Source organism: Arvicanthis niloticus, chromosome 4, assembly GCF_011762505.2.
Source record: "Arvicanthis niloticus isolate mArvNil1 chromosome 4, mArvNil1.pat.X, whole genome shotgun sequence".
Lineage (NCBI taxonomy): Eukaryota > Metazoa > Chordata > Mammalia > Rodentia > Muridae > Arvicanthis > Arvicanthis niloticus.
Genome location: NC_047661.1, coordinates 73,446,645 through 73,458,812, shown reverse-complemented (window position 1 = coordinate 73,458,812; position 12,168 = coordinate 73,446,645). Strand labels below are relative to the sequence as shown.

The 12,168-nt window shown below is 43.0% G+C and overlaps 1 long non-coding RNA gene across 1 annotated transcript; it reads left to right on the top strand.

Moving 5' to 3' along the window:
* Positions 1 to 1,928: 1,928 nt before the first annotated feature.
* Positions 1,929 to 7,752, top strand: LOC143442048 (uncharacterized). Its single transcript, XR_013109935.1, has 2 exons — positions 1,929 to 3,178; positions 6,547 to 7,752. It is a non-coding gene; the product is annotated as an uncharacterized LOC143442048 (long non-coding RNA).
* The last annotated feature ends 4,416 nt before the right edge of the window (positions 7,753 to 12,168 follow it).

Genomic DNA, 12,168 nt, shown 5'->3' with positions numbered 1-12,168 from the left:
AGGTGTGGCCAAGGGTGTGTCTTCTAGTCTCAAGATCTGGATTAAAGGTGTGTGTTTTCCTGCCTCAAGACTCTGATTAAAGGTATGTGTTTTTCTACTCAAAGAGTCTGCATTTGAACTGGATCTATCTACTTCAACTTAATAAAAATAATTTTAAAAGGCATGCTCTCCAGTCTTGTATATTACTTAAGTCCACAGGTAGTCCAGACAGGAAGAATAGCCATCACCAGTGTACTTTGCTTACTGGAGTCAATCTTCCATAAATGAAGGGATCATGTCAATCTCTGAACAGCTATTATTTACCCATCTGCTGGTCTTACATGGATTCCTGACATAAACATGATCAGGGAAGCTATATTTTCCTTAACTTGTCAGAAGTCTGAGGGTTCACAAAATGTAAGGCATGTGGAAGAACTCCTATATGGTGGGCAGGAAGCAGAGCCCCAACCCTCTGAAGATAGCTTTCTTCTTTCTAATGTGTTACACAGATCTCACCTACAGACCTTGTGATGACCCCTTCCAATTTGGTTTATGGTCTTGTACTTCCCCTCAGGAAATTCTCCTTAGACTTTTCATAGTCACTTAAGGAATCTCCTAAATGGTTCTCAATTCAATCACTTTAATTGGAAGGATTCAGCTTATCAATATCTCATAATCTGCATCCTCCACTGGTGAGTTCTGTCCTCTTGGAACTTGGACTTGGAACTGCCATACTTTTTCTGCCTTTCCTAAAAGGGAGAGATTTTGTTGTTTTCTAAGGGCTGCAGCATATATTCAAGAGATATCAAACATTAGGGTCTATTAATACTGCCCTTATGTAAAATGAGGTGAAAACTCTGCCTACACCTCTCACGTCTCCAGTTCTTCAAGTCTTAGACAAACAATTTAAAGGACACAGAAATAACTGCAGTGATTCAATCAGCTCAGCTGCCGGGAGCCAAACCCAGGAAATTACCTGCTGTTTTAGAAAGTCTAGTCAGTACAAGGTTAAGAAAGGACATTCATAGGTCTCAGGTCTCAGGTCCCAGGAACCTAAAGAACGTCTGGCATTTCCTTGGAGAAGATTATGACAGTGGGATGGTCTAGGGTGATAAGATTATGACAGTGGGAAGGTCTTGGACAGTAAGGATTCCATAGTAAGATAGCCCTAAACAATGACCCTCGCCCTAACTTCCCGGTTTGCTGTGTCTTTATAACCTGCCCCCAAAATTAAAGTTTCAGAGCTTGATCAGAACCCAGACTTGCTCTCATTCTTTGTGTCTCTTGTCCTTTCTGTTGGTATCAGCCTCCGAACCCAGTGACATCACTTCTAGGCCACTCCCACTTCTAGGCGACCCCCACATCGTTGCCGAGGGAACAGCCCCACGCTCCCAGAATCCACCTGGCTCCCTCACCTTTACCTGGGAGATACTATGTCACTGCCCATATAAAACAGGCAGTACACCGGACTCGCGCCCTCTTTAACCTCTTATCTCTCCCACCTATCTCTCCCCACCTTTGCCCTTTCCCTGAATAAACCTTCCCCCCTTGGAACCACGTGGTCTGGAGTAGTCTATTCTGTACTGGCGGCCGGGTTTTCCTCTCATCTTCCTTTCATTGGTGCATCGGCCAAGTTCGAATACTTCGGGACCGCTCCCCCTAACTGCGGACGCCGCTCGGCCCGCAGCCGCAGCCACCGCGCCGCCGCTTCAGCCGCCAACTCCCGCGGCACCGGAACGAGCCTGACAGGGCTGCTGCCGGCGCAGCCCAAGCCGCTGCCCACTGCGTGCAACCGCCCTGCACTCGCCACTGCTCTGAGCTGCCACCGACATCCCCACCGCTGCTGCTAAGCTCCATCCCTGCTATCACGGACAGCATAAATTTCCGCCGCTGCTACAGATTAGCTAAGCCTGTGGCCCACCACGTGGCACTCCACCAGGTGGCTTAGGCCCACAGACAGACCTCGTGGTACCACTCTCCTGATACCAGACTGCATATTTCTTCAAACACACACCGGCTTATTGGTAAGGAAATTCTAATTGGCTGGGAGGGACCCTAGCCGTCCAAATAAGGTCTGGCCAGCCTTTCTTGGTCGGAGAGGTGTTGCCATTTGTCTGCCTAGTCCCTAAGACTAGCCTCCTAGCCGAACCACTATTTAGGACATTGGCCACTGGGTGACTTCCCTCCCCTCGAAAGCAATTTACACCCTCCCTTCCAATTAGCTCTAGCAGCTGTGGAAAGCCTGGTACCAGGGTAAATTGCTTCCCGCAGAACTCCGGGAGTTTGTGCTAGCCCCCTGGGTAACCTCGTGATGACCTGGTTACCTAGGCTGTTGGCTGATTTCTTACCGCCTTTCTATCGGGACGCCGATACGTTAGCTCGGTAAACCCTCCCTGTCACCCAATGGGTACTACATTGTCTTCGGCCGCACCCTCAGACTCCCCACTGGGTTGTCTCCTTAAAAACCTCAGATCTCTAAAATTAACGCCTGCATTGAGGCCTTCCAAATTGATACATCTCTGCAATGAAGTTTGGATCCGGTATCCTCTAGATAATGGTTTAAAATGGCCACCTAATGGCACCGTAGATCCAATTATTTTAAAGGGTCTTCACACATACATACAGCAGTCTGGTAAATGGAAAGAAGTCCCCTATATCCAATCATTCATCTACCTCCGCTCTAATCCCTCCATGTGTTCTGCCTGTTCCACTCCCCAGGTCCTTTTAGCAATGGAACCTCCCCAACCCCCATTAGATAACGCAACACTCTTAGATCCAGCTGACGAACCACCCCCCTACGTCACTGCCCATATAAAACAGGCAGTACACCGGACTCGCGCCCTCTTTAACCTCTTATCTCTCCCACCTATCTCTCCCCACCTTTGCCCTTTCCCTGAATAAACCTTCCCCCCTTGGAACCACGTGGTCTGGAGTAGTCTATTCTGTATGGCGGCCGGGTTTTCCTCTCATCTTCCTTTCACTTTCATTCGTTCGCCCCCTTCCCTAAGGTCTCGTCGAATCCCCGCGGGCTGGGGCACTTGGCACCCGATGTGTGGTCTTGTGGGTCGGGGTCCAATCGAACATTGCTTCCACAGGGACGTCCCGAAAGCATAGGATCAACGCTTCTCCAGAGAGAAGAGAGAAGATCCGCATTGTGATCACCACAGAGTCACCCGCCTGTGAGATTGATCCAGTGAAGGTAAGAAAAAGCAACGCAATTATGGGACAAGGATTGAGCAAACATGATTTGTTCTTAAAGGGTCTCAAGGAGTCCCTCAAGGCACGAGGAGTAAGGGTTAAGAAAAAAGGATCTTAGAAAAGACAAATAGAATAGAGTTAGTTTAGAATAGTTAGTTAAGTTAGTTAGAATAGAGTTAGAATAGAGAGTTAGAATATAGATTTTTTTCCCCTTTTCCCAAATAGAAAAGACAAATAGAATAGAGTTAGTTAGAATAGTGAGTTAGGTTAGTTAGAATAGAGCTAGAATAGAGAGTTAGAATAGAAGATAGAAATAGAGATAGAATAGAATTTTTTCCCTTTTCCCAAATAGAAAAGATTTCATTGGTGATATTTGTCGATGTTTCCCCAAGAGGAGACTATTGATGGAAAAAAAATGCTACACCTCCTAAGGAGATAAAAACATTAAACCTTGGAGATGAGGGAGAGAAAGGGCTAATGCAGTTGTCCACTCTCCGGCCGTGTTAACAAAAGAAAAGAAAAAGGCGATTTTAGAGCCCTCCTGAGAGCAGGAGAAAATCAGGAGACTGTCCTGCTTTTTCTCTGGCTCCTCTGGGAGAGACCCTCAGTACTGCTCTCTATGTCTATTTTTTGTCCTTGGTGCACCAATCTGTCCATGTCTGTCAGTTTATGTCTGTGTTTTTGTTTCGTTACTTGAATGTTGTTCCATGTTTCATGTTTAAAAGAAAATGGTTAAAACTTTATCTGCTGGTTGTTCAGCCCTTGATTTAGTTTTTAAGTAGCTTCAGAGAGAGAGAGAGAGAGAGAGAGAGAGAGAGAGAGAGAGAGAGAGAAAGAGAGAGAGAGAGAGAGAGAGAAGAAAAAGTAAAAATAAAAAGCAGTTTCAATTGGCCTTTGGAGATATAAAAGCTGCTCTTAAAGGGGCCAGCAAGTTTTTTTATGGCTTCTATGGTAAGGAGCTAATAGATGTTTCTCCTAGAAAAATCTGTGACTATGATTACTGGGTTCAGCAGGTGACAAGGTGCTTCTCTTGAAATTACAGCTAGAAAAAGCAAGAAAAATTTGTTTAGTCTAAATATATGTAAATATATGTACACTTCATTTTTGCTTCGGACTGCTTTTAAAAGTATAAAATGTTCTGCATGTCTTGGATATAGATTATTTGCCTATAAGTTATTGGGTATGATTAAAAATTTTTTTGCAACTTTGGTAACAGAAAGTTGGCTTAAAACTGGTAACTCAGGATTGGAGTCATTCAGAAACCAGATGTATAAAGATAGGATTTAAAACAATGTCTCTTTAAGAGGTATTAAAAGCTGCACTATCATGCATTCATACATAAGAACTGACAGCCAAACTTAGTAACATGAAAGTAATGTACTTAGTATTGATTTTAGAGAAAATAAATTGTTTATATTGTTAAAAATCGGTTTTGTTTCCCAAAATTATGGTTACACTCTTATATTGCAAAAGAAACTAAAAAATATAGTTAAACTGAGATCCCAGTGGGAGTTTTATCTAGAACACACACGGCTCTGATAAACCATTTTAGGAATTTGTAGGTAGGCTGCTAAAAGGGCTGGTAGAAATTTTAGAGACCCCAGGCAGGAGTTGTTTTTTACACATTTGGCTTATGAGAATGCTAACTTTAGTCCAAGCTATGCTTTCACAGCACTGAGGTGATAAGGATTGTTCTAGGTATGAGGACATGGGTCATTTTCGGAAAGACTGTCCAAAAAATAGAGGCATAGACAGACAGCAGAAGTGCTGTCTGGAAGCAGGAGTGCCCCTGGAATTTGTCCTCAGTACAGGAAGGATAATCGTTGGGCCAGGCCTCAAGAAATAGGCCCGGATTAAGAACTCTCACACTTGAGTTAAGAGTTTGAATCTTTCAGTGTATATCGTTTATTGCATGGTATTTTATTAGTTGATCTCTCTGAAGGAGTTTTAATGCAAGCCTTTGTGCTCATACAACGAGCTTTAAATTTTTGGGGAGTGCTTGTTGCTCCAGAAAATATTCGAAGGCAGAAAATATTTACAGACAGCCCACCTAATGGGAAGACTATATATATAATTGGATCACATGTTCATTTTCTTAAGTTTCCCCCTGCTTCAGCACAAATAATTGAATTATGTGCTGTAGCCACTGTTTGAAATGTTGAAAAATCAAGCTTTCAATTTGTATACTCATAGCCAGTATATTATAGCTCATGGTTTATAATTGCTTAAAATTGTTCATTTTTAAGATATTGCTAATTCTCAAATTTTATAAATACAGCTTAATTTAAGAAACATGTACTTTTTCTTATCTTTATAAGACATTTAAGAGCTCATGTTGGATTGCCTAGACCCCACGGCAATGCCACAGCAGATTTGTATACCAGGCAGATTATAAGCCTCACAGTAACAATTGGCCAAACAATCTTATTCTTTATATCATCAAAATAGTAATACCTTGAGACAATAATTTGATATTTCTAGAGAGTGTGCAAGTCAAATTGCAAAAACTTGTTCTCTGTGTCCTTAATTTTTTGATAATGGTGTTAATCCTGGAGGACTTATACATAATCAATTATAGCAAGTGGATGTTACCCATTTCTGATTTTGGAAAATTAAAACAGGTACATGTAAATTGACACCTTTTCAGGCTTTCTAGTTGCAACTGCTTTAAGAGGAGAAGCAACTAAAAATGTAATTAGTTACTGCCTACATTATCTTTCTATGCTTGGTGTTCCATATCAGATTAAGAGAGAATATGGAACTGGTTATTGCAGTTGGACATTTGAGATGTTTTGTTGACAATTTAATATTACCCATATTACTGGGATTTTTTAAATTCTTCAAGGACAAGATATTGTGAAACAGGTATTGTAGAACTTTAAAATAATATCTTTATAACTCTCTGAGTGTGGAAGGAGCAGCTACTGTTGCTTCTGCCCTGGTTTTGCAAGAAACTAAAAAAAAAACTGGCTTTTAAAAAAACCAAAGATTGGGAGTTATACCCCCAGAAGGGGTCTCCTAGAAATATTCTCCATCATGCCTTGTTGTTCTCAATTTTCTAAATCTGGACGCTCATGGCAAATCTGCTGCCGATCACCTCTGACACCTTAAGACTAATAAAAATTATGCCACAGTTATATGGAAGGACCTTTTTACCTTTAAATGGAACAGCCTAGATTCAGTTCCCACATGGGGCCGAGGATCGATATGTCTGTTTGATATCAAAAAAGTCGAAGCTAGATGGCTGCCAGAAAGATTGGCAAAACAGATACCTCCACAAAGCCAGACCCAACTGTAGATAAAATGGATAACAATTGAAATCCAGGGAAGAGAAATCTCCCTGAGAATTCCCTTCTTTTTCCTTTCCAGATAAAAATGAGCCACCCATGGTATCCTCTGTTGGAAGTTCTGATCCTGATGCAGGCCTCGGGACTTGTACTACTCAGAACCCTGACTGGCCATTGACAAGGACATCGAACAGCTGGAGATTGGCATCAGAGAAAAATCTCTCATCTGCTTTTCCTTCAGCAAGAGGGGCTCTGTGCCACCCCCCAAGGAGGAATGCTGTTTTTATACTGACTAAACTGGGGTAGTTAGAGATAGTGTGGTCAAGATCAGAAAGAGATTAGAATGTCAGAAGAAACAGTGAGAACAAGAAAAACTAGTTTTCTGCCTCTCCTTGGCTTACTACCCTTCTCCCTTCCATCCTGGGCCCTGTGATCAGTCCCTTTCGCCTTTCGGCTTTCCACCCGTGGGCCTTTAACAGACTCACTGGCTTTATAAAACAACAAATTGACTCCTTGGCATCTAAACCCCTACAAGTGCATTATCATAGACTTGATTCGGCTGATAGAGGCTTGGCTGAGCCTTGCGTTGACACATCTCCTTTAGGAGCTGCATAGAACTCAGATCTGTGCACTTTGGTTCGGCATGGCACGGACACAACGTGGGTACCTGCAAGGGGTGCATGACGAGGTACCGCAGGGGGAGGACCCAAATTGTCCGCTTCTGAGTCCCCTGAAAAGCAAACCTGATTGCATAGAGGTTGGTGTTGATTTCTTGTGTCTCAAAGGAGCCGACTAAGACCCTCAATATCCTACATGGTCCATGAGACAAATAACCCTCTCCTCCCCAAAAAGACACCATTACAAATGATACTGGGAGGATCAGGTCAATGCTTTCCCCCTTTGGTCAATGCCCAATTATCTGCCAATGATATTTCTTAATGTCCGAATTTGCCTGCCAGCCTCGCTTAAAATTGTTAAAAGGGAGCAGATGCCAGGAGCCAAACCCAGGAAATTACCTGCTGTTTTAGAAAGTCTAGTCAGTACAAGGTTAAGAAAGGACATTCATAGGTCTCAGGTCCCAGGAACCCAAAGAACGTCTGGCATTTCCTTGGAGAAGATTATGACAGTGGGATGCTCTAGGGTGATAAGATTATGACAGTGGGAAAGTCTTAGACAGTAAGGATTCCATAGTAAGATAGCCCTAAACAATGACCCTCGCCCTAACTTCCCGGTTTGCTGTGTCTTTATAACCTGCCCCCAAAATTAAAGTTTCAGAGATTGATCAGAACCCAGACTTGCTCTCATTCTTTGTGTCTCTTGTCCTTTCATTCGTTCGCCCCCTTCCCTAAGGTCTCCTCGAATCCCCGCGGGCCGGGGCACTCAGCCACTCCCTGGTTCCTGTGTGTCTGACTCCTATGCTGATGATCCCTCAGGATAAATCAATTAATTGGCTTTGAGTTTTGATCTCTCCAGTAGACTTATTTCTAGTATTCACATCAGCGACTCTTCATCAAGTTCTTTTTTTAACACTTAACACTTTAATTCCTCTTTGCTTCAGCACAGATAAAAATGTCACATCTATAACCAGATTATCATACATTTGCTTTTTTATTGGATATTATATTTATATGCCAGATTTAGTCCCTTACCCCATTTCCACCACCACCCAGGAACCTCCTATCCCATTCCCCCTCCTCCTGCTTCTATGAGGATGTGCCCACACCTACCCCCACCACTGCCAACTCCCCATCTTTGAATTCTCCCCCACACTCCATATTCAGCCTTCATGGGACCAAGGATCTCCTCCTCTTCTACCTATGCCCGACAAGGCCATCCTCTCCTACATATACAGATGGAGTCATGGGTCCCTATGTGCTCCCAGGCTGGTGGTTTAGACCCTGGGGAGCTCTGGTTGGTTGGTATTGTTGTTCTCCTCCTGGGCCACCAACCATTTCAGCTCCTTCAGTCTTTTCTCTAACTTCTCCATTGGGAAACTTTTGAGCAAATCAGTGGTTAGCTGTGAACATCTGGCTCTGGGTATGTCAGACTCTGGCAGACCTCTAAGGAGACAGGTATATCAGGCTCTTGTCAGCATGCACTTCCTGACATCCACATCAGCATCTACCTTTGATGACTACACATGGATAAATACCCAGGTGGAATGGTCTCTAGATGGCCCCTCCTTCAGTTTCTGTCCCACACTTTGTCTCCATATTTGCTCCCTTGAGTATTTTGTTACTCTTTCTAAATAGGACCAAGGCATCCACACTAGGTCTTCTTTCTTCATGAATTTCATGTGGTCTGTGAGTTGAATCTTGGCTATTTCAAGCTTTTGGGCTAATATCTGATTATCAGTGAGTAAACACCATGTGTGTGTTTTTGTGTGTGTGTGATTGGGTTTCCTCACTCAGAATGATATTTTCTAGTTCCATCCGTTTACCTAAGAATTTCTCAAATTCATTATATTTAATAGCCTAGTAATACTCCATTGTGTAAGTGTACCACCTAACTTTCAGCATGGTACAGCTGTAGCTGCAGGATTCTGCTTTCCCTGTTGGGAAACTGAAAGAGTACAGGACAGTAGTGCTGTCAGCAGGTTACAAGCACAAAGGTGGAGTCTTAGTAACTATGGGGTGCCCATATTTGAGGGCAGTGAGCTGTGTAGTACCTTGGAACTTGCACAGACTCTACTCTAGAGATTGCTTGATGAGCAACAGGTGTAGTACCATAAAAGGAAAGCATGGTTTCTGGTCGAGCACAAAATAGCCAGAAAGTCAGCAGGGTTCCCTGCAAGGAACAACATACATTTCACCACACTCCCAGACTCCAGGCTCCTGATACAGGCTTCTGATATGAGGCCAAAGACCTCCCTAGAGTGGAGTCCTCTAGTCTTGTAGGACAATGCCCCTACTAGCCCCTCCACAGGTAGAGGGCATGACTACAGGCCACAGAGCCTCAAGATATCACAATGTAAGAATAAAATAATTCTCATTTTGCTTCTGTTTGGTTTATCTATATAAGTCTTGATTTTGTTTTAGCTACATGTGTTGGAACAAATAAAATTAATATCCCATTTAAAAATGTCTAGGCCAGCTGGACAATCATATGGGACCTTTAGACCCTGTGGAGACAACTGAGATGTGTGAGAAAATAAAAAGGCACAGCAAGTGAAGAAGTCTGATCAAGCTGGCAAAATTTTCATTACTCACACAGGTTATATACTCTAAAAACAGGATATGGGGGTGGGTAGGAAAGGAAAGAGGGCTTTGCAGGTGCAGAAAGCTAGCTGTAGCTGTGGGGTCTAACTAAGTTATTCTCACAAGGCCTTTCTGTTACTAGGGATTCTAAAAATATCTATCTAGCAGGATGTTGGCTAAATCTAGAGATCAGGAGGAAGGGTTACTAAGGTGGGTTGCTATGAAGTCTTGTTTGAAGTTCTGAGAACTGACAAGAAAATCATGGAAGGGAAGCAGAAAGAAGAATAGTAGATAGGAGAGCCAAGGGTGAGTGTTTGCCAAGAGTAAGGCCTTGCCATTGCTTCACACAAAAACTTACATAGTAAAACTAACAAAGAAAGTAGTGACTTTCTGCAAAATAGGTTTGGATTTACCTTAACCTGGCTAGTCCCCATTCATGGTCAGATTGGCCTAACTTCATCTTTGATGCCTACCACAAGAGAGTTGTTCTTTCTTACCTGGTGCTCACCTCTGACCTCCAGGTGAATTTTGAAATTGATATGAAATTGGAGAACACAGAGACTCAGGAGGAGAAGAGCAGGTATAGAGGTGTGAATATGTTTGGCCCACTGGAAGTGTCACCATTAGGGGGTGTGGCCTTATTGGAGGAATGATAGTCTTGGTAGAGGAAGTGTGTCCCTTCCCATGGTCCAAACATATTCAAACTACCACAGCAAGTGAAGAAAAGCAGACATCCCACCACTAAAACTGTTTCTAAGAAAGAATGAACTTCTGACCCTGGGAGGGAGAGAATGTCAGAACACTGTCAAAAGAATGGCACATGGCAAGCAGTTCCTTAGGGAGTTGTGAGAGAGGCTCCAGACAAAAAGGCAGAGGACTTTTTTTTTTACCTCAAGTGCATTTTGTTCCCTAGATTGTTTTTCTTGTTTATTCTTCTTGGATGTCAGCTCATACCTATAGAACACAACCTGGTGAAAGGATATACTGAGTCCTGTTCTCAGTGTGCCCTGAATCTGCATATGATATTCTGCTTTGCTTTCATGTATTCACAGAATATCTACAGTATGTGCATGCCAATTATGTTTAAATTGGTCTACTCTGTTGGGAGCCATCTTTTAGCAGAAAGCAGCTAGATGGACATTGCAGCCATCTCGAACCATATACCCTGACTAGAGACTTGTTTTTCAAGAGCCTACAACAGCTGAGCAGATTCTGACAAACATCTTGTTTATCCCACATATATTGTTTTGCTGTTTAGTAACCCCAGCTGCAAGGTGCATGTGGTAAAGTGTCTTCAGCTGTGTTTCCCTGCTTGTGCTTATAAATACCCAAGATTTTCTTGCAAGGAAGTCAATAGAGTCAATGGGAGACAGTAAAGGAGACTTGACCACACACTCTGGTTTGTCTGCATTCGTTAAGTCTCTTCCCCTTCTTCCCCCACTCTCTCTCTCTTGCTAGACGCTGACCTTTGGACCGGAGCAGCAGAGAGGTCAGGAACATTTTGGCCCCCAAGCATGGGGCAGCTCAAGCTGGGACATTTTGGCACCAAGCATGGGGCAGAACGGTCTGCAACACTAGTCTTAGAAATTCTGGGAAAAGGCTGCTCTGTTAATATTTAGTATATGCATACCAGTGTTTATTTACATGTTTTCTGATCATATGTTTCTGGATTCAAACAACCTTCCATGGATCATTACTTTCCTTGTTACATTCATATATAACAGTACATTGAAGCTGAAATAAAGTTGTATACAGCATTAGTCTGTAGTCCACTCCATTCTTTAAGATCCTCATTTCCCAGGTCTCTCAGGCAGCTCTACATAGGCCATCAAAAGAAGATAAGGAAGAGGAATAATATCAGAGGAGAATGAAGAAACAGTCTCCCAGTATCTAAACTCAGAACCACAGTTCTGGCTCAAGAGAGAATGAATTCTTTCTCCTGCTTTTATTCAAAATAGATTCTTTTCTTGTGAGAACAAAATTTGAAAGCAGCATTGTAACAATAACAAAAATTCATGGTCAGCAAAGACCACCAACAATTTGTTAAATATAGTCATAATAAAAATATTAAGCCCCTGCAGGGGCAGGGTGACCCAAATGAAAAGGCATGCTAGGATGTGCCCAGTCAAGTCCAGACAAGCCCAAGTGAGTAATGGGCCATCTAGTGTTTACTTTTCTCTCCCCCTTTTTGAGAAGTCCAAAGTTTCATGGTCAAAAGTATCTAGTCATCCTGCCAGCTCACACGTAGCTGCTTCTGCAAGTTGCTGATTTTTGAAATATCCAATCATATGTAAGCATGCCAAATTTTCCCACTCTCCCCAACCCCTACCCATAAATATCCCAAATTTCCTGGGTTGTGGGCCGGAACCTCTATCTCCTGCATGAGATATGTTCCGGCCCCAGGGCCCTTATCATTAAACCTCCTCTGCAATTGCATCAAGAAGGTCTCTCGTGTGTCCTTGGGGCGTACAGGTCCAGTCTTCGGTGAGGGTCCCCTTTTGGGGCTC